This window comes from Quercus robur, chromosome 9 (genome assembly GCF_932294415.1).
Source record: "Quercus robur chromosome 9, dhQueRobu3.1, whole genome shotgun sequence".
In the NCBI taxonomy this organism is placed as follows: Eukaryota; Viridiplantae; Streptophyta; class Magnoliopsida; order Fagales; family Fagaceae; genus Quercus; species Quercus robur.
The window spans coordinates 15,387,863-15,409,980 of record NC_065542.1 but is presented as its reverse complement, the minus strand read 5'-3'; the positions used below and the strand labels follow the sequence as shown (position 1 = coordinate 15,409,980).

The window sequence follows — 22,118 nt, the reverse complement described above, 5'->3', positions numbered from 1 at the left end:
CCTTGCAATTGGTCTTCCTCCACTCGTTTATACTTATCGATTCGATCCATCAGTTGGCGCATACTGGTGGCGGGCTTGCCAGTCAGAGACTTCCTCAAGCCGTGCTCAGTTGGGAGACTATTTTTAAAGGTGATAATGGCGACATCGTCAAAATTGTTGTCCATTTCATTGTACGTCTCCCAATATCTATTCGAGTAGGCTTTTAGAGTTTCTCCATCATGCATGGATAACAACAACAAAGCACTCAAAGGTCGAGGAGCTCTGCTGTTTGTAACGAAGCGGGAGCCAAAAGCTTGGGTTAGCTACATATACGAATCTATGGAATTCATCTTTAAGCCATTAAACCACCTCATCGCCACTAGTCCCAAGCTAGACGGGAAAACCTTGCACATCAGCGCCTCGTTTTTAGAATGAACAGCCATCCTTTGGTTGAACTGACTTACATGCTCCATGGGGTCTGTTTTACCATTATAAATGGTGAAGGTTGGCTGCTGGAACCGTCGAGGAAGTGTAGCCCCTTCTATGTGGTACGTGAAAGGAGACTTGGAGAGTTGATCCAATGCCCTGCTCATGGCATCGTTTCTCAAGCCCCTAGGAGATGGGCTTTTGTGCTTACGCCTCCGATAGTGCTCTTCTTCGTGAGAAAAGGTCTCACTCGGGGGAGTCCTCGATCTTTGTCTAGTCATCGTCACTTTCATCATTGGAGGGTATGTCAGGCCTAGAACGAGATTGCCTTCGTTGTGCATGACGCAGCTTTCTCTTCAAATCGTCTATCTCTCACTGCATGGCCTGCTTATCGTTCTGTTTCTGAGATACATGACTCCTAACTTCTTTTGGTCGCCCGGCCCGATTGTTATTTTGTCTCTGGAGCATGTGACTGCCCACACGAGAATAGCTTTTGCTGGTTTGAGTGGTGTTTCCACTTCCTTCTCGAAACCTTCCATTTTCTTCATTTCAATCACGTTTAGGATTAGAAAAGTTACCCTGTTGTTGGGATCTAGCCGATTCGGGCTGATGTGAGCCTGCTTGATGAAGGCCTGATCCTACCATATTTAATTGTTGCCCTTACTAACACACAAGTTCTTCCCACAGACGATGCCAATTGTAGGGACTGGGTTCGAGCACTTCTGTTGCTAGATGAGTGGACTCAAGCCCAACCAGCCTAATACAATAAATTTATAGAGAATGGATTTAAGAACTAGGTCTTATTAAGGATTACAACAACTAGACACAATTATGAATGGATTGAACAAAAAGGACCTGGATTAAAGTATGAAAGTCTGTCCTCGGGCATTTTATCTGAGGGACTTAGTGTTTTTCTTCTTTCTTCAATGCTAGGTCGCAAACGTTTCCAAGGTCATGCCAATTGCTACCGTGTTCTCCTTTCTTTTTTCTCCTCCTTTCTGATTTTCGATCCCCCATTCTTGGAGGATCTCTCACATTATATATCTCCTTCCAGTCGATCTTAGCCCTCCATCTGTTGATCATGCAGATCATTACTCGAATGCTTGTCCCATCAGCCACCTTCCCAAATCCTCTGTGAGTTGCGGCAACCAAAACCGCACTATCCAGGAGTCATTTCCTCATTAATGTGGCCAGAATGTTAGTTGGGTGCATTTAATGTGGGGGTGACAGTTTCTCCTTGAATTGATCCTACACCATACCCCCATGGGTGTCCTACTGTACTCGTCCTTTTTCTGGGGGCGCTCTGGGAGGCTGCCTTTGACAGCGTGCCGTTCTTTTCTTATGGGATCTGGGATGCCGAGAAAAGGATCGTCCTCGACAACGTTTCTAGGCTATTTGGGCTTTCTTTGTTCGTCCTCGGCCATTTCCTCCTCCTCAGAGTGAGCCTTGGGCTTAGTATAAAGTGGGCCAGGGTTGTCAAATTCTTTGGCCCCACAATTTTGTTTTGTCAAAAAGAAAATTATTGTTTGGCATTGTCTAACTCAATTGATGGGAAGTATGCTCGATAAAATAAGAAGGATGTTAGTTTAAATCTCTCATTTTTCCTTCCTTGAGGCCAAACATTTTTTATAATTTTTTTTTTATTAAAAACAAAATAAAACAAAAGGCTTGTCTTCCACTAAAAAAGTAAAAAATAATAATAATTTTGTCTTATCGAAAGCATTCAAAATTTCTAATCAATTCATGATTCATGTTCATAAAGTTTAGACTACAAAAACCAACCACAGTCATCTTTCTCATAAGTCACAAAACATAAACCCTTTTGCATAGTCTTCCATTGCAAAAAAGAAGTCTTCCACTATAAAAAGCAAGTCTTTCCTTTTTGAAGACATTAATTGTATGAGGAATATTATAAACACGGTAGTTTTTACAATAACTGATTAGACAAATTTTTATCAATTCTTATCTAAGCATGTCATCAATATCGTGTTTTCACTTATCAAATTATTAAAATAATTTTTCTTTTCGATAGTTGTGATTTTTTTTTTTTTTGTTTTTTTTTTTTTGGGTGTGGCATTAGACTTATTTGAATTCTTCTTAAGTAACACAAGTTTTTTTTTTTTTTTTTTTTTGGAAGAATTTGAGTAACACAAGTGATTAGGGAGAATCCTTCATAAAACAAAATCATTAGTTTGAATCTCTCATTTTTCTGGAAAATGAGAGATTAATTGATGGTTTATTTATTTATTTATTTTTTAATGGATTAATTGATGACTTAGGACTTGTGTGTGTGTGTTTATATATATATATATATATATATATTTTAAAGGAGTCCTCTAGTTTGCATAATGTTAATAGAGACAACTAGTCTCATAGTAATATGAAAGGAAATACTAAATTTGCTATCAAAGTTTCTCTCCTCTCTTCCCCCTAATTCGGTACCACCAATGCCAAATTTTTGTCGAATTCAACACTTAGGGTAGCGAATTCTCCCAACTCTCTTCTCAATTACCTAAATTAGTTGACACAATCAACATAACACCTATAAACAAAAATGTTAATAATATTTAGTTGAAAGACTCATAAAATTTGAAGAAAAATAACCAAAACTTTGAGTCTCTTATTCAAAAACCCAATTTAGATCAAATGTCTCCTAACCATAATGGGGCTGCTACGTTGCCACCATTGTGATCAAAATCAAAATACAAAACGATAATTCTAAACTCCTAATTGTTCAAATAATGATAATTCAATTTATATGATTTTTTTTTTTTGAAAATTACAAATTTATAATCCAAAGACTTTGAACATCTAAAGTCTTAAAAGAGAGTTTTGGAGACTTCGTTTTTCTTTTCCAAAGTCTTTAAAGCCTCCTTTACATTAAGCAAAACTTTCCACATGTCAATGTCTAGTTTTCTCCACTATATAGTTTTCCCAAGAAAGTGAAGTTCTATAAAGTAAAGCTCATGGGTCCTCAAAATTTTGTCCACTGTATAGTTTTTCCAAGAAAGTGTAGTTTTAGTAAGGTAAAGCTCATGGGCCCTCAAAATTTTGTCCACCGCCTAGTTTTTCCAAGAAAGTGTAAACTTTCCACACGTTATAAACTTTTAGTGTCTAGTTTTCTCCAAGAAAGTGTAGTTCTAGTAAAGTAAAGCTCATGGGTCCCCAAAATCTTGTCCACCATCTAGTTTTTCCAAGAAAGTGTAAACTTTCTACATGTTATAGTGTCTAGTTTTCTCCAAGAAAGTATAGTTTTAGTAGAGTAAAGCTCATGGGTCCCCAAGATCTTGTCCACTTAATTTTCCACATGTTAGTGAAAGTGTAATTCTAGTAACACTAACGTTTTCTTTTTTTGATAAATAGTAACACTAATGTTGAATACATTCAATTGCATTTTTCTCCATTTAATTTTTTAGTTAATATAACTTATAAATATATTTAACCTAAAAAGCCGAAACCCAACATATATGAGCTCAATTATGATATATTAATCACTTATTCCTTTCATTATTATTCGATGTTAGACTTCACTCGCACGTGTACACCCAACATCTAACACTCTTATTAAAAAAAAAAAAAAAAAATCTAATTCTCAAATTCTAAGAAGTGACAAAGCTGATGTGGATAAAAAATCTATGTAGAACTTAAGTCTTAGAGACTCAAGTTTCTTAAAATAAATTATAAGATTGTTATAACTTATAAGAGAACTTGAGTCTTAAGGTTTTTTTATAACATTTTAGTTTCCTTTAAGGAATTGAGACTCAAATTCCATGTGAATTTTTATCCGAACTTGAGTCTCCACATTGACTTTTTTTCCACATCATATTTGCCACCTCTTGGAACTCGAGTCATCGAGACATGAGTTTCTTGAGTGAACTCGAGTCTTAGAGACACGAGATGCTTCATAACTAAAATGTTTGTTTTTTGGGCCACATAACAAAATTGTTAACAAAAATTGTCCAAAGGGGAAAAAATCTAGGTTTTCTTTGCTGATGGGGTGAAATTTTAGTAGGGTACTAAAAGTCTATATATAATTCTCGAAGTCAGGAAAAAAAAAAAGACTATTAAAATGTGTTAGTGTCAATTAGTGAAATGCATGGAGTAGTATAGGCATCTTTGACGTCTTATGTTAGTCGTTTTGGATAAGATGCTTCTAAATTAGGATAAAAGTATCTTGTCTCATTGTCTTTGGTTTCTCTCTCTCTCTCACAGGGGAATCTTTATGGAAAGTTAAAAAGGCAAGCAAACCGTGACGATTATGATGGACCAAGTGAAAAAGGAACCAAGTGAAAAAGGAAGCTTTGATGAACTACCACACCCGGCCACAAAGGAATGAAAGGTTCACATACTTTATGGCCCATGGTGACTATTGTTAGAAATACTGGAAGATTGTTTTGTATTTCATAATGAGAGAATATACATCAGAGCCTTATATAAGAGGCGTAAGTGTGCGGTACAAGTAAAGTGTAGTACAAGTACAAGTGTGCTATACAAGAAAGGTAATTGGGCCTAAAGCCCATAATATAATATAATATACATTAATAGCCCCCCTCAAACTCAAGGTGGATGTGAGACCAGCTTGAGGTTGTCAACCAAATCACGAGTGCGTCCCTTAGGAAGTGACTTGGTGAAGATATCTGCAAGTTGATCTTTGGAGGAGACGGAGAAGAGCTTGAGAGCACCATGGACAAGATGATAACGGATAAAATGACAATCAATCTCGATGTGTTTAGTCCGTTCATGAAAGACATCATTGTGAGCAATATGAATGGCACTCTGGTTGTCACAATAAAGGGGAGTAGCAGAGGATGTGGACACACCTAAATCCTTAAGAAGCCATCGTAGCCAAAGGAGCTCAGATGTGGTATCAGCAAGGGCACGATATTCTGCTTCAGTACTGGAGCGGGCCACAAAGGTTTGTTTCTTACTTCGCCAAGAAATTAAAGAAGAACCAAGGAGAAAGCAATAACCTGTAGTGGACCTGCGATCAGTGGGATCCCCTGCCCAATCAGCATCAGAAAATACACGAAGTACAAGAGGAGACTGAGCTGAGTAGAAAAGGCCATGGAAGAGAGTGCCCTTCAGGTATCGAAGAATGCGCAGAACAGCAGCATAGTGAGTAGATCATGGAGCAAACAGATACTGGCTCACCTGATGAACAGCATAGGAGATGTCTGGACGAGTAACTATGAGATAAACTAGACTGCCAACCAATCGTCTGTAAAGAGAAGGATTAGACAATGGTTTCCCCCCCGAGGGTGTCAAATGCGCATTAAGTTCAACCGGAGTGTCAACAATCTTGCTGTCAGTGAGTCCAGCTCGAGATAAAAGGTCAGAAGCATACTTGGCTTGAGTAATATAAAGACCATCTGTGGAATGAGTAATTTCAAGACCCAAGAAATAACTGAGATGTCCAAGATCTTTCATCTCAAATTGCTGACTGAGAAAATCCTTGAGTTCTTGAATGCCATTGAGGTCATCACCAGTTATGATCATATCATCCACATATAGAAGAAGCAAAATGGTGCCTTTATCAGTACGACGAAGAAATAAGGCAGAATCATACGGACTGGCAGTGTAACGCAAGCGAAAGATAGTGGAGCTAAACTTGGCAAACCAAGCTCGTGGAGCTTGTTTAAGACCATAAAGTGCACGTTGAAGATGACAAACCTTGTTTGAGTCAACAGAGAGACCAGGAGGAGGTTGCATATAGACTGCTTCACTCAAATCCCCATTAAGGAAAGCATTTTTAACATCCATCTGAAAAAGATCCCATTTACTAGCAGCAGCAACAGCTAAGAGGGCACGAACAGATGAGATACGAGCAACTGGAGCAAAGGTCTCTTCATAATCAATTCCATACTCCTGTGTAAAACCTTTTGCAACAAGACGAGCCTTGTAGCGCTCAATGGACCCATCAGAGCGAGTCTTGATCTTATAGATCCACTTACAACCAACCACAGACAGTCCAGGAGGGAGAATGACCAGATCCCAGGTATGGTTTTTGGTTAATGCATCAAGTTCCTCTTTCATTGCAATCTGCCATAAAGGGTCAGTGGAGGCCTCACGATAGGTTTGAGGCTCGTGAAGTGTAGCAAGGGCAGTGTAACAATGATAGTCAAGTAAATGTGTAGGAATGGATCTTACCCGGGTTGAGTGGCGATGTGGAATGTCTTGTGGAGGATCTTCAGGCAGAGCAGGAGCAGGGGACCCAGGCTCTAGGTGGGGTAGCTCGTCATCAACCTGTTCATCTTCAACCTGTCTAGGAGTAGCATCAAAAATATCTAGAGAAGGGTCTAAAGGAGGATCAAAAGTATTTGTAGAAGGAACAAGAGACTCATCTGGAAAAATTTCTAAAACAAAGGAGGTAGTTAGGGAAGAACGAAAGTGAAAGAGTTCAACAAACAATCGATGTTCCCAAAAGACAACATTACGAGAAACACGAAGACGATGAGAGACAGGATCATAACACCTATACCCTTTTTGAGTTTCGCCATAACCAAGGAAACAACAAAGTCTAGATCGAGACTCAAGTTTGTTGTATTCATGAGGCTGAAGAAGAACGAAACAAGCAAATCCAAAGGATCGAAGGTGATGATAATCAGGAGGTGACCCAAAGAGACGCTCATACGGAGTCTGATTATGGATGACAGCACTTGGAATGCAATTAATCGCATGAACAGCATTAAGAGTAGCTTCACCCCAAAATGGGGCAGGAACTTTGGCAGAAAGAAGAAGAGCACGAACAGTGTCAAGAATATGACGAAGTTTTCTTTCAACTCGACCATTTTGCTGAGAGGTACCTGGACAAGTTAGATGATGCACAGTGCCATAGGAATGTAACAAAGCTTGAAACGCATATTGAGTATATTCAAGAGTATTATCAGAACGAAAGTTTTTATACGTTTGGAGAATTGGGTTTCAACCATTTTTGCAAAGTTGCTGTATATTGGTAAAATTTCAGAACGAGATTTCATAGGAAATATCCAACTATAACGAGAATAATCATCAATAAAGACAACAAAATATCGAGATCCACTAATACTAGCAACAGGAGAAGGTCCCCAAACATCAGAATGAATTAACTCAAAAATACTATTAGAAATGGATTCACTGTTATTAAAAGACAAAGCTGGTTGTTTTTCTAACTGACATGAAGTACAATCAAAATTGTCTTTGGACACAGAACCCAACAGACCCCTAGAAGCTAACTGTTGTACCCGAGAAGATGATGCATGACCAAGACGAGAATGCCAAAGTGCAAGAGATGGTAAGGAAGAAACTGCAGCAGCAGCAGCAGCAACAGAAACAGGAGCAACAGGTGGAAGATGAAGATTGTCCACGGGAAACATACGCCCAACTCTAGGGCCGGTCCCAAGCTCTTGTCCCGTCCTCGGATCCTGCACAATACACCCAGAATAGTCAAAAATAAGGTGATAACCTAGTTCAGCTAATTGTCCCACAGAGCACAAATTATAGGATAGGTCAGGTACATGGAAGACTCCAAGAACAGAGAGGTTGGAGGTCGAAACAAAACCTAGACTATTCCCATGCATGGTGGAACCATCAGCTATATGAATATTTAGAGGGTGTGGTGCAGGGTCAAGTTTGGAGAATAAGGAGGAGTGAGGTGTCATGTGATTGCAACAGGCAGAGTCAAAGAGCCAAGTTTGAGACTTACCGGGCATAACTGAGAGAGCAGTGGAAAGAGATGCATTACCAGCCATACGAACAGCCTGAGCTATGATCTCTTGTAGTTCAGTGGGAGAGAGGTTGATAGTAGATCCAGAAGACTGGGACTCAGCTGAAATGGAAGCCATCGGCGGAGTAGGCTCAGTATTAGCAACGGCAGCAGTAGATTTGTTGCGACGATAACAAGTCTCAATGGTGTGGCCAGGACGCTTGCAATAGTTGTAGAACTTTTTGTTGGTCTGCTTGCGATGATTGCTAGAGCCAGAGGAATCACCTGATTGTTGAGGTTGCTCTATGGGTGGAGCAGAAGGTGTAATAACCAAAACATTGAGCTTATTCTGAGCTTGAAGGGTTGCAAGACGAGCTTCTTCTCTAACCAACTCATTCACAGCAGTATCAAGAGAGGGAGCAGGACTGCGATTTAGCAGCTGGCCTCGAATGGGCTCAAAGTCCTTGTGAAGGGACATCAGGAATTCATAGAGGCGAAATTCATCTCTGATGGAAGCATATTGTTGAGCATCCTTTGAGCATGCCCAAGTTGGATCAGAAAGGTCAATTTGGTCCCAAATGAAGCAAAGCTGATCATAGTAGCCATTGATGGATTGCCCTGGTTCTTGTCTGAGTTGATGCAATTCAACCACTAACTGATATTTCATGGAGCCATGAGTAGTGGAGTACCTTTTGGCCAACATATCCCACGCTGACTTGGCATCATCATAGCTGCCCAACAGGTTGGAAATGGAGGAAATGGAAGTGTTCCGAATCCATGTGAGGATCATGTGGTTGTGACTATCCCATTCAATCATACGACCAAGAAAGGCAGTATCTTCTTCACTTGCTCCTTTGACAGGAATGGCGACTGCACCAGTACAGTAATGCCAGAGCATACGACCCTTAAGAAAACTGCACATAGCTTGAGACCAAGATAAGTAATTCTTGTTACCCTCCAATATAGTATTGATGGGGCGAGGAAGAAAAACATCCTTTTTATCCATTTAGAGACACAATATGCAAAAACAGAATGCAAAAATGAAATCTACGCGAAAAACTGGGTAAGGAGAACCTGGACTGCAAAAGTCAACCCTAGAGAAAAGTCAACGGTCAAAGTCAACGGCCGGTCAAAGTCAACGGTCAACGGTCGGTCAACGGTCAGCAGATGACGTCACAGGATGACGTGGCGCTGACGTCAGCAGATGAGTGGATGCTGACGCAACTAGGGCTGACGTGGCACTGATGATGTCACAGGTGACGTCAGCTGGAACTGATGACGGCGCGTGTGGCGCGTGGGTCTCTAACGCAGAAAAATCAAGCCGCGCGTGACGGCGCGTGCAGTATCTAATTACTGCGAGGCTTTCACCGTCGGGTAGATCGGTTCAAGACGAACACAGTGATATCTCCAGAAATTTGATCGGAGCAATATTCGTGGCAGCGATGACACGTGCAGTGTTCTGTGCAGTGTTGGACTACTCAACGACAGCGGCTGCAGGTCCGGAACCCAAGGACGACGGCTGGAAGACGTCGGAGTTTCAACGGCGAAAGGCTGCGGCGACTGTTGTGATAGCGGAAGCGATGTTGAGAGTGGAGTAACACCAATACAGAAAAGACTGCTAAGAAAAGGTCAGAGCAGTGGCTCTGATACCATGTTAGAAATACTGGAAGATTGTTTTGTATTTCATAATGAGAGAATATACATCAGAGCCTTATACAGGAGGCGTAAGTGTGCAGTACAAGTAAAGTGTAGTACAAATACAAGTGTAGTACAAATACAAGTGTGCTATACAAGAAAGGTAATTGGGCCTAAAGCCCATAATATAATATAATATACATTAACAACTATGATTGAGAAGTAGTGGAGTACTTGGAATGTGGTGACTTGGAAGGTTGATGGAATTTGGAAAATGGGTTCAAATACTCTGTAATAACTCATTGGATTTCTTGACTCCAAATTAATTCTCATTTTTTATATTGATTATTGTTGGTTGCTACATTATCATTTTTCCTTTCCTTTGGCACATACTCTTTCTTTTTTTAGGGAAGTGTCTTGGGTCATTTTGGTTGGAGTAATTTAGTGCCCGTTTGGATTGCCCGTTTCCTGGCGTCTGCGTTTTTGTTCTGCGGTTTTCACATTTTTTTTTTTTTTTTTTGGTTCAGCCCGCATTTGTTGACTTTTTCACAGTAAACAGTGCATTCGTGCACTGTTCACGGACCCACAAATTCCACTTTTCAGCAACTTTTTCATTAAAAATGGGTCCCACAGCACTATTCACACATTTAAAAATTATTTTGCTACAGTGTTTTCAGTTTCAGTTTTCAGTTTCAGCAAAAATAAGCTCAATCCAAACGGACCATTAATTTAAAAACAAAACTTTATAAATTATTTTGTAAAACAGAGTCTTATAAAATAAAGCAACTTTGTATTACTTATTTGTGGTAATTGCTCACTTCACGTAAGATTATTGGACTTGTTCGCAATGAGAAACTATCACACAGCTAGGAGACAAGAATACAATTGCAATTCATTGTAGGCTAATGATTCTCATTCTCTTATATTCAAAGCTAAAATCTGCACTCTTGATGCCCTTACTTATTAAGTCATTTAATAATTTTCAAATTGTAATATATCATATATGCATACCACTGCAAACAATATAATTGGAATTAAGTTCTAAGTCTTTACATATGACATATGTGAACTCATATCTAGATTGCAATCAGATGACAATGCTAATGCAACTTGGTCACAGTAATTGGAAAGTACAAGGATTAATGATTTAGCTAGAGGTAGCATCTAGCTTCCTCCCATGCGTACATCCACTTGTTAAATATTTTCCACAATTGTGTACTAACCTTCAATCAAAGAAAATGTCATTTTATGTTTAAGAGTATATCTTACTTTTGTATTTGTTAGGGGTCTTTGTGCAGTAGTGGCACGCGTCTCGTTTTGATATGTTAGTGGCTAGACCTTGGTTTTTTTGGAGTAGTCAAGTCTAGTACTCATGCCAATGGATTGTCCGTTGCTCACTACTGTTGCGTTTTTTCCTAGGCAAAAGACAATATAATGAGTAATGGAAATAATAAATTAGTGTGAAAAATAGTTTTCTCATGTATGGATTATTTTAGCATGATTTGAGTTATGAAGCATAATTAAATGTGAGAAAATATGTTACGCTATGAAGTATATACAAATACGTATGAAGAAAATATGTTTAGATAACTATAAGCAAGTCCAAGCAAGTATCTTTGACAGTATAAAACAAATATATTTGTCTATACCCAACTTAATTTATGTATAGTTTTAAATCCATGCCAACAAATACATTAAGCAAGATTATATGTAGATTATATTTCAGGCATGTTTTTACTATGTTTATTGTAAATCCTCAAACCCAAAAGTATGTTCCACCACAATTTTGATGATATATGTTTTGTATTTTCAGTTTAATGTTGTTAACCATTTCTAATTTTAATAAGATTTTTCTCAAAGAAAATGTAGTGATACACATTGAGAAGACTCTGAAACCCAATGGCATTGATTTATTTTGTTGTCGAGGACTTTAGAACTTAAAAAAAAAAAAAAAAAAAAAAAAAAAAAAAAAAAAAAAAAAAAAAAAAAAACCAATGTCATTTCTTATGAACTTAGTTTTTTATTTTATTTTTTTATTCTTTGGTTTAATAACTTATTATTATTTTCTTTGGTTTCTCAACGCTTACAAATCTTCTACAAAACTTAATTAACAAGAAAAATAAGATAAATAATAGAGAAAACTTTTCAAAAGAAACTTTTATTAATTAAAAAAAAAAAAGTTACATTGCAAATTGCATTTCTAACTTTGTTTAAAATACAACTTCCCATCATCCTTCTCATTCTAAAAAGTATTTATAGGAATGATTTTCTTTTTTGAGAAACAAACACACACACACAACGGAGAGGGAAATGAGTTCTAACATAAAGGCACACCACAACTCTACTCAAAAGCCATGATAGGAAGGATTTAATTCTTCAAGAGATGAAAATGAAATAAGTCAAATAACACAGTCCCACTTCTTCTTAGAGAAGAGAAAACAACTTAATTAGGAAAAAAAATCCTAATACAACTAGGAAAAAGAAAATTCTAGTCCAAACTAAGAAAGCATAAAAAAAAGTCCAGCCCAAAAGAAACAAATTTTGCAAAACCATAAAAAGGCCCAAATCTGATCCATTGGGTCCAATCATTCTCTCTACTCACTCACCATGTTCGGTACACAAGTTGCAGAAGCACCCGCACAAATCACATTCGCCATTTTCACATTTTTAACGGATAAATAATAAAACTTCGAGTTTTCAAAATTCCCTCTCTGTCTCTGTCTCAGTTTCAGTAGTTAGTATGGGTGTGAAGAACTTGTGGGATATCTTGGAATCATGCAAGAAAACTCTACCACTTCACCATCTCCAGTAAGTTTCCCACCTTTTCTTTTCTCTTTTTCTCGCCAACCAAACAGACCCTAATGGTTATTTTTCTTTTGGGATTTATGTTTGGTTTTTAAAATTTGAATTATGGGTTTTTAGGAATAAGAGGGTGTGCATAGATCTCTCTTGCTGGATGGTTCAGCTTCAAAACGTTAGCAAATTACACTCTTGTATGAAACAGAAGGTTTATCTCAGAGGTCTCTTTCACCGCCTCAGAGCTCTCATTGCTGTTAATTGCACCATTGTTTTTGTTACAGGTACTTAATTCATATGCTTTTGTGTTTCTGGGTTTTCTTCTATTCTGTCATTTACTTTTAAAACTAGATGTGGGTTTTTTAATTTAATCTTTTACTTATTGTGAAGATTGGGTTTTTGGTTTTTTGTCAAAGAATGACTCATGGGGCGCTTGATTTTTAGGAATAGTTTGCATAGATGTCTGAGTTGGTGATTTTTCTTTTTTAAAATGAGACTCTTATAATGTCACTGTTCTCTGTATACACACTCTGTACATGAGATTTGGCCCCTTTAGTGGTTAATGTATGAATTCTTGCTTATCTATGAAGTATATGAAAACAATGTATTCAGTTAAGATGTCATTGCTTTCAGAGCATGGCATTTGACCACATATCTTAATTTTAATTTATCTTTGCTGCCTGTAGATGGATCCATTCCTGCTATTAAGTTATCAACTTATAGACGCCGCTTAAATTCAGGAAGTGAGGTGAGAAACCTTGTGTGCAAATGCAATCACTGTATGTTGTTTACTAACTTGATTTGGTTTATGAAGGTAGGTTACTCAAGATGATAGAAACTTGCAAAATGTTACCTCTCTACGAAGAAATATGGGATCTGAGTTTTCATGCATGATAAAAGAGGCTAAAGTTTTGGGCATGGCACTTGGCATTGCTTGCTTAGATGGGTAATGTCTACTGTTAAAGTAAATTTTTTTTATATAGGATTATAGAAGCAAGAACTCACTAGTTTAATGGGTTTAATGAATAAAAAAGTGTAACAAATGGAAACCAAAAGAATGAAATAAATAAATATAAAAAATTTATTTTATCTTATTAATCTAACCAATCTTGAAAAAAAATTTCTTGTCTAATCTAGACTTTTCAGGTCTTGTATGGTTTATTTTGCATGATATTATGGTAAATCATGATATGGGAATATGTTTTCCTTAAAAGGGGAAAGAAGGGCTTCGATTCATGGAAATGCTTTTGTGAAAAAATATTAGCAACCCCCCCAACCCCCCCCCCCCCCCCGGCCCCTTTTTTTTCTTCCATTGGACTAACTCTATATGTTTTTATTTTCTTTTTCTAAAATTTAGGATTGAGGAAGCTGAAGCACAGTGTGCATTGCTGAACTCAGAATTGTTATGTGTGAGTACACTTTCTACTATTAGTCATGTCAGGATTATTCCATAGGAGATGCATACTATGCACTATCATATTCTCATCATAAAATATCACTGACATTGTTATCATCATTATCATTTTTAATTAACATTACCATCAGGATGGATGTTTCACTTCAGACTCAGATGTCTTTCTTTTTGGTGCAAGGACTGTGTATAGAGATATATGCCTTGGTAAGTAGATTCACATTTGGTTGCATATTGAAATTCCTTAGAGTAACTTTTTTTTTTTTTTTTTTTTTTGGTATTAATTATGCTTCCATTTTGCTAATAAATTAGGAGATGGTGGTTATGTCACTTGCTATGAAATGACAGACATAGAGAGACGGCTTGGATTTGGAAGGAACTCATTGGTAAGTTTCTAATTGTGAATGTAAAATATTTATGAAGCTTTTTAGAAAAAAAATGATAATTCCTTTGCTATGCAATTGATTAACAATGAGAACAACCAAGCCTTAGTCCCAATTGTTTTGAGCTTGGCTATGGATCCTTAACAGATTAGTCACGGTCGGCTATATGTATACTTTTCTGCCATAGGCAAGTGCTGAAGTGCATCCATAATACTTAGTAATATCTTCAAAGTTTATCGTTCACCTGATGCAATGATAATGAGCAACCTTGAGAGAAGGGCAAAAGGGTGATACTAAGCTGCAAAAGCATTTACATCTTGGCTTTAAGATATGTCAAGCCCTCCTTCAACTCCTTTAAGAAACTACATTCTTCTATGTTACAAGACCTGAAATGATATAGCTCTGTTTTAGGAATTGTTGTTCATGAGAGTTTCTCATATGGAACTGATCACGTGTGTGTGTGTGCGTGTGTGTTTGTGTGGATGCATGGGCGTCTAGCTTTGTCTCAATAATATTGATCGCAATCTGCTTCATTTTCTCCTTAAGAAATGGCATTTATAAAATCTTTCATCTAAGTTTCTACTTTTATATATTCCATTTGAGTCAAGCTTCCTCCACTTGTAACAAGCTAGGTGACTCGGTAACTTTTTGGATAAGTAACTCAGTAACTTGTGATCTTCAGATTACCCTTGCACTACTTCTTGGCTGTGACTACTCTCAAGGAGTTCATGGTCTGGGTCCTGTAAGTTCTAAACCTGTTCTTTCTCTTTGGTGGACTACATTCTTCTTTGTGTACCTATCAGATCTCATTTAGAATGGTGAATGGAAGCTTATGCTGTTGTACTAAAATTTCCATCTTCAGGAGTCCGCTTGTCAGATTGTTAAATCAGTTGGAGACAATGTTGTCCTTCAAAAAGTTGCCTCTGAAGGACTGTCCTTTGTAAAAAAGAAAAGAAGTTCAAAGAAACAGGGAGCTGATTCCAAGTGCAATAATAGCAAGGAGAACTCACTGGATCATGATATGAATGTTAATGGTGAATTCTAGAAACCTTCTATAGTTCATGTAACAGGCCTGCATGTGGTTCTATTATGCTGTTTTGAAACGTTTTTGCAAGCTATTGAACTCTGTCTCAAATGACACTTTCTCCTCCAATAAGAATGGGTGGAGGGTCAGGTTATGGGTACAAAACCCACTAGGTGTAAGTGTGTGCAACAACAATAACCAAAATAATAACAAAGCCTTAGTCCCAAATTTTAGGTTGGCTATGGATTGTCAACAAATTAGTCAAGGTCGACCATATGTACTATTTTCCTCCATTCTATTTTATCGGTCTTTGTAACTTCCTTAATTGACATTTCATGTTTTATTGCTTCTACTAATGTTTTTATTTTTTTTGGGGGGGGGGGGGGGGGGGGGGTGGTTGGGGGTTCATGGGTGTGCTAAATTTGAATTAGGTTTACAATTTAGTTGTGATTGAGTAGTAGTATAGGATAATGATTTTTGATTTTTGAGAAAAAAGGTTGTGATAAAATTGGGTTTTTGGGTGACTTTAATAAATCATTTATAAAATAATTGCTATATATATATTTGTGTGTGTTTGGACTTTTTGTGGACATTTTTCTCATGCTTTTATAGGATTTGCATCATAAGTGAGAGAGACTTGTTTTATCTTCTAGTTATATTTATATATAAAAAATGTGAAAAGGGGTAGAGGAAGACCTAAAATAACGTTGGTAGCCAAGGAGGGTAGTTGATTTTTTATCTGGGTGGAGGATTTGGTTTGGGATGCACTATTCAGTGATTTGGAATTTTTCACCATTATGTTTGATGTGGCTAGAGGTCAGGACATGGTGTGATGACAAGTGTCTTTCACCAAAAGTTACAAGTTGTGGTGTTCAAGTCCAAGAAACTCTCCAAAACAAATTAGGATTAAGGCTACCTACCATGATCTCTCCAAGATGCCTGCAAAAAATGGGAGCTTTGTGCATTGGTATGACTTTTTAAAAAAATTATTTAAAAAAAAAAAAATTTGATGTGGCTATTGTGGAAGGAGCACAATCATTGGGTCTTTAAGGATAAAGTCAATTTAAAGAACTAGCTTGAAGTCTTGCTACTTCAATCTTTGTTTGATAGGTCATGTGTGTGGGGCCTCAAATAATACCTCTTTTGTGTAATTTTGTAATTCTTTTAGGTTATGGAGTACTTATCATCATGAGTCAATCAAAACCTTTTTCATTAATAACTTATTTTACCGATAATTAAAAAAAAAAGTGAAAAAGGATATGATAATTAAAGACATGATAGATAGCATGATTTTGGATAGGATAATATATGTGGCCTACCCTAAATTAGTTTATTGAGATCCATAGCCAATCCCAAAATTTTGGGATTAAGGTTTTGTCGTTGCTATTGTTTTATAGCTATGCATGTGTTTTGATTATCAGTTCCAAATATTTGGTTTTACAAATGGAAGACTTCACATTGCTGTTACCATTGAACATTTTTTGGTCTTGTAGGAAGTAAGCTTGATTCACAAAGGGATGACCAGCACTTGCAAGTTATTGATGCATATTTGAAGCCCAAGTGCCACTCGGCAGATTCTGATGCTGTGCATAGCTAAAAACATCAGTTCTGTTGTTTGTTGGGACTAATGCTTGTTGCTGCATATGTGAGTGTTTAGATATGTAATATGTTTGGACCTTTTTTTCCCCCCTTTTCGTCCGTTCGTGTAACTTATAGATGATTTGTTATACACCATCTTTCATTTCTTTCTTCTGCTTCAGTCATGTCTTAAACTCTAATGAACTCAACCAGTCAACCCCCTGCCCAATTCCAAAAGCTGAACAGCAGCTGTAAGGATGTGGCTTTTGATCATTTTACAGATATGGGAATGCATGTATTTATATGAAAGGATCAATTAGGTAAAATTCTTTAAAACAACCCAGTCTTCTGATTCCATTAGAGTATTGGAAATAATGATATTTGTCAGTTTATTTCCTCCCCCCCCCCCCCCCCCCCCCCCGGCAATCCAATAGAATGTCCTGTCTTTTTCCCTGGCTTTTCTGATAAAAGCACATAGGATGTGATATTACTTCCAGCATGTCAAGCATTGCTGTTTTTGAAATATACATCCCCACCCTGTGATAGGAATGCATATTTCATTATAACTGAGACTAATATGCAACTTCATTTGGTTTTGGCAAAGCTAATTTACTCAGCCAAAATTCTATATACTCTGGCTGATTCTGCCAAGTGTTATGTTAAACGTCTATGATGACATTTTGAACTGGAAGTTTGATTATGTCAGTTGAGTATTTGGCCCATGGAAAATCTTTTAATGATAGAAACACTTTAATGCAATGAAGCACTTATTTGTAGATCAATTCCATATCATCTAGTCTCTAATATTATTATGGTAAGAATATTTTGATCTTTTTAGAATTATCTGCTTAAGGAGACAAGTTATATGTATAGGACAAGTTACTTATAAACTGGGAGAATTTTTTTTTTTCACCAGTGGGTATTATAATTAATGAGCTTTTTCACAAAATAATAAATAAAGGGCATGAAAATAGACATGAATACACCTTTAAATTTATTATTTGCAAAGGCTTAGCATGTATCTCATGCAAAATGCTACATGAGTGCCCGCACCTGATATCTGCACAAAAATCACCATGTAATAGTGCTAGAGTTGGTAGTACCTGTTAATCTCAATTTCCTGTAATGGGCCACAGCATGTATATCAATCTGAACCTATGCATGGCTCAATAGGGTGCACCAAAAGCAGTGAAACTCAAGCTCTTAGCTTACCATCAGCTGGGAAAGTTTCAGCTTTTCCTTCTCAGCCTGTATTATTCTTAGCCCATCTAGAACTGGATTTAGACTGTGGTAGTGTGGTGCTTATATTGCAAAATCTTGGGAGTCAAGTACTGAAGTTGCTTTTTTATTGCTTTGCCTTTGTAGGGCTCTTGCTCAATATCCTTTTCAACGTGCCAAACTTCAGCAGATATGTGCTCAGTTTTTTGAGTGGCCTCTTGATAAAACAGGTTCTTCATTCATTCCCTTGTTCATATTTCATGCCTTATATGCTCATGCACGCATACATCAAATGCAAGAATTTATACAAGCACATTGTTGATTTTGGTTGTCTTAAATAGTCAGAGTTTGTAGTGGCTAAATGGAATTCAAGGATTTTGGCTATTGTCCTGGTAACTCCCAAAACAAAATTCTCATGTGAAGTCAGAATGTCGGATATTTCCAATGGTTAAAATTTTTGGTGTGTTTTTCTTAATGGTTTAAAATTTTAAATTGTTCAAGTCATCTAATTTGGATCTAAAACTTGGTGGATTAGGGAAATATGCTGTAATTGTAGGATGCTTATATTTGAGAATTGTCATACCAGATGCTTCAAGAGCATGAACCCTGCCCATCTGTGTGCATCACTTGTTTGTAGTCCGAAAGATCTGCAGAATGTTATGGGTTCTATAAATCTTAGTTAAAAAACTTAATACATATTGAACAAGCTCAAGTATTTCACCAAGAGTCTTGCAGCTCAGTGGCATTGCCTAGTTTGCTTCTTGAGGAGAACCAGGATTCGAATCCCCCCTCCCCCGCTTATTGTAATGTTTGAATTAAAAAAAGAAAAAGAAAAAAAAAAGCACTAGTAACTTAAATGCCTGCCATATTTATTCTAATATATATGTGATATGAATATGTGAAAATCTTGGGTAGGGCATGGATATGGCACATATCAATTTGAGGTAAAAATTGATCATTCTTAAGGAAAAATAGGGATTTCAACAGATATAAGTGAGGATATATTTTACACCCCCTGTACTTGTTCTATTTTCATAAAGTAATTACACAAGGAAAAAAAAAGTTTTAGACCTTCAAAATTCTAAATCTTCATAAATGTCTAGCATGGGTTTGGATCATTTTTAAAAAAAAAATCTTCATAGTTTGTTTAATTATTTGTAGCTATTTATGCCTTTAAAGTTTGTTATTCATCTTTTGAACTAAAATTTGGCACATTTATTACAGAATATTAATAAGCTCAACCCTGTCATATCATATCCCAGATTAAAGAAATGAAGTATTGCTGGTATCCATATTGTATCATATTGGCATTTGTGCTTGATACTTCACTGATACTTAGTTATTGTTTTCTCAGTTTCCTACCCATGGCCTTCACAATGGATTAATTCATGGTTAATATTATACATTCACTAAGACGTTTGCTGTGTCCATATTTCTAGATTTTTGGGATTTTCTGTCAACACAGTTTGCTTGTGTCCAAAATCATAGAAAATATGGGAATTTTTTGAGGTTACAGGGTGTCATAAAATATAATATCTATAACGTTTCCTAGATTGTATGGCAAATTGGTCTATTATATGTTTTTCCAGTTTTTTTTTGTTTTTTTTTTTTTTTGCCTTCTTATTTTTTTTTTTTTTTACCTTATTCATGATTCATATCTCAGATGAGTATATCCTTCCAAAGATTGCTGAACGAAACTTATGGCGATTTTGTAATTTGCGATCAACTTCATCAGATCTAGGACTGAAGCTTCCATTACACAAGGTACTACTGTTCTTTTTTTTTTTTTTAACACTAATTCCTTATTCCTTAATGGTTTACTCTAAGGTAAATTATGATGATAGAATTTTGTTTGGTCGCTCATGTTCTATAAACTTGCACAGTTGCACCATTAGTACTAACCTGGAAGATTTTAAAAATAGCATTTAAAGAATGAATGTCAATTGTCATTTGCATTATATTGAAAGCTATGCTCTATCCTTCTGCTTGGACTATTTTTAAAATTGGAGCCACTAGCTCTTTTGATATCATGATATGCTAAGAAGCAATTCTGGCATAAATTTATTGTAGTTACTGTTGAAAATAAGGTAACTGATTATATGTACTTTATAAAAAAGTGCAATGACTTTATCCATAGGACATATAAATGCCCCCTTTTCACATTTAAACATAGTTGATAAAATCTGAGTGAATATGTTGTTTGTACTTTTCTATCTTTAACCATTTTGTGGCGTATTAGGTTTACGATTCCTCTTTCATTTGACTAGTAATATTTCCCAATTACAGATACCAGTTAAATGCCCTGTCTCAAAAATTATCAAGCATCGAAAGGTTCAGGGAAGAGATTGTTATGAGGTCTCATGGGAGGATTTAGATGGACTTAAGACCTCCATAGTACCAGCGGATCTTGTAGAGAGGTAATGAATTTTATCCTTTTGTAGTGACTTAAGTATAATGTTGGGTGGTGCTGCATCTAATCCGAGACAGATTTTGTGTTGCATGCACATTGAAAGATTTTGTTTGAGATTGCAACTTATAACAGGCATGGAATCTTTTCTAATGAAAGCTTAGGTTTTTTTAACAATCAATCAATAGAGTATGTTTCTGTTTTCCACTTTTTTTTCTTGGAGTTTAGACCAATATGTGAGTAGAAAAAAGAACATATTTAAGTACAACAAATATTCTTAAATAATGCATTGAAAGAAACACATCAAGAAGACCGTTCATATTCTATAGTAATTAATGAATTTCTGGTAAAAGCTTAATGCTGTGTAAATGTTTATTTTTTAAACATTTTCATGGCCCATACAGAGGGTATCCAGTTCTACACCTGGAACTGAGCAAACAAAAAGTTCTACAATCATTTTTCAGATATTTCTTAGGGGTATTCTGGATAAGCAAATAGTATTTATCTCTGTTTTTATTTTAATATCTTTTAATACTGGAAAATTCGTTTTCCTTATCCTTTATTCCTTTTTGTTTGTCCAAAGTGCTTGTCCTGAGAAGATTGTGGAATTTGAGGAGGAAAGAGCTGAAAGGAAGAAACAAAATCACAGGAAAACAAGGCCAAAGAAATCAGAAAAGGGATCTTCTGTGACTGAAATTGATCTAAAACTCCAAAGACTATTACTTGACATCGAATTAGAAAGCAGTTCTGTTCACAATGCCTACTTTTCTTCAAATGTGGAGATATCAGAAAGCCGTACTGCTGCACCAGAAGTTGATCTAACAAACCAAGATCTGTGGCTTGATCCAAAGAGCAGTGATGATATATCTTGCAATGAAGTTGGTCCAAGTACTGCTAAAAGTGAGGTCATTGATCTCTTAAGCCCTTCCCCGCCAAGACAATCCCGTATGGTATCCAAATTTCCAAAATCAAATGGTCAATGTATTGATGTAATTGATTTGAGTGAATCAGAAACTGATGTGTCTCCTGAACATGAGAGGAAGGCAAGAGAGTTAAGATTGTTCTTAGCCAGCATTAGGGATGAAATCTCTTGAACAGCCATGAAGAAGTCTAATGTAATCGTAGTTTGGATTTTTCCCAATGAAACTGATTCCATGTCATGTACCTCTTCAGTCTCCTCTTTGTGGTTAGTAGAGACAGTGTGGTGTTTCATTGTATACATCCTGTGTGCTAAGGTTTGTTCTTTTCTTTTAATGAATTTTTTGCTTATAAAAAGAGTGTGTATTGTGTAACAATCATATTTAGATGTATTAACAAGGATACTGGATAAATTAATCTGAAGTCTCAAACGTAGGATGTAAAGTTCAAACTCTTTCATTCTCAAATCTATAGTTCTTGGCTTTAGACCTTACTGGTAGTTTGTGATTTGGTTTCGAGCTAATGATTGTATTCCATACTTCAATTTTGCCTGTGGATTTCAAGCTTATTACTTTTTTTTTTTTTTATTAATTATATTTTGCATTTTATCAATGACAAATCAATTTCAACCTTATCAACATCATAAGCATAAGTTCAATCTT

The 22,118-nt window shown here is 36.5% G+C and overlaps 1 pseudogene; it reads left to right on the top strand.

The window, feature by feature from the left end:
• Nucleotides 1-12,362: 12,362 nt before the first annotated feature.
• Nucleotides 12,363-21,942, top strand: LOC126698699 (single-strand DNA endonuclease 1-like; annotated as a pseudogene).
• Nucleotides 21,943-22,118: the final 176 nt, after the last annotated feature.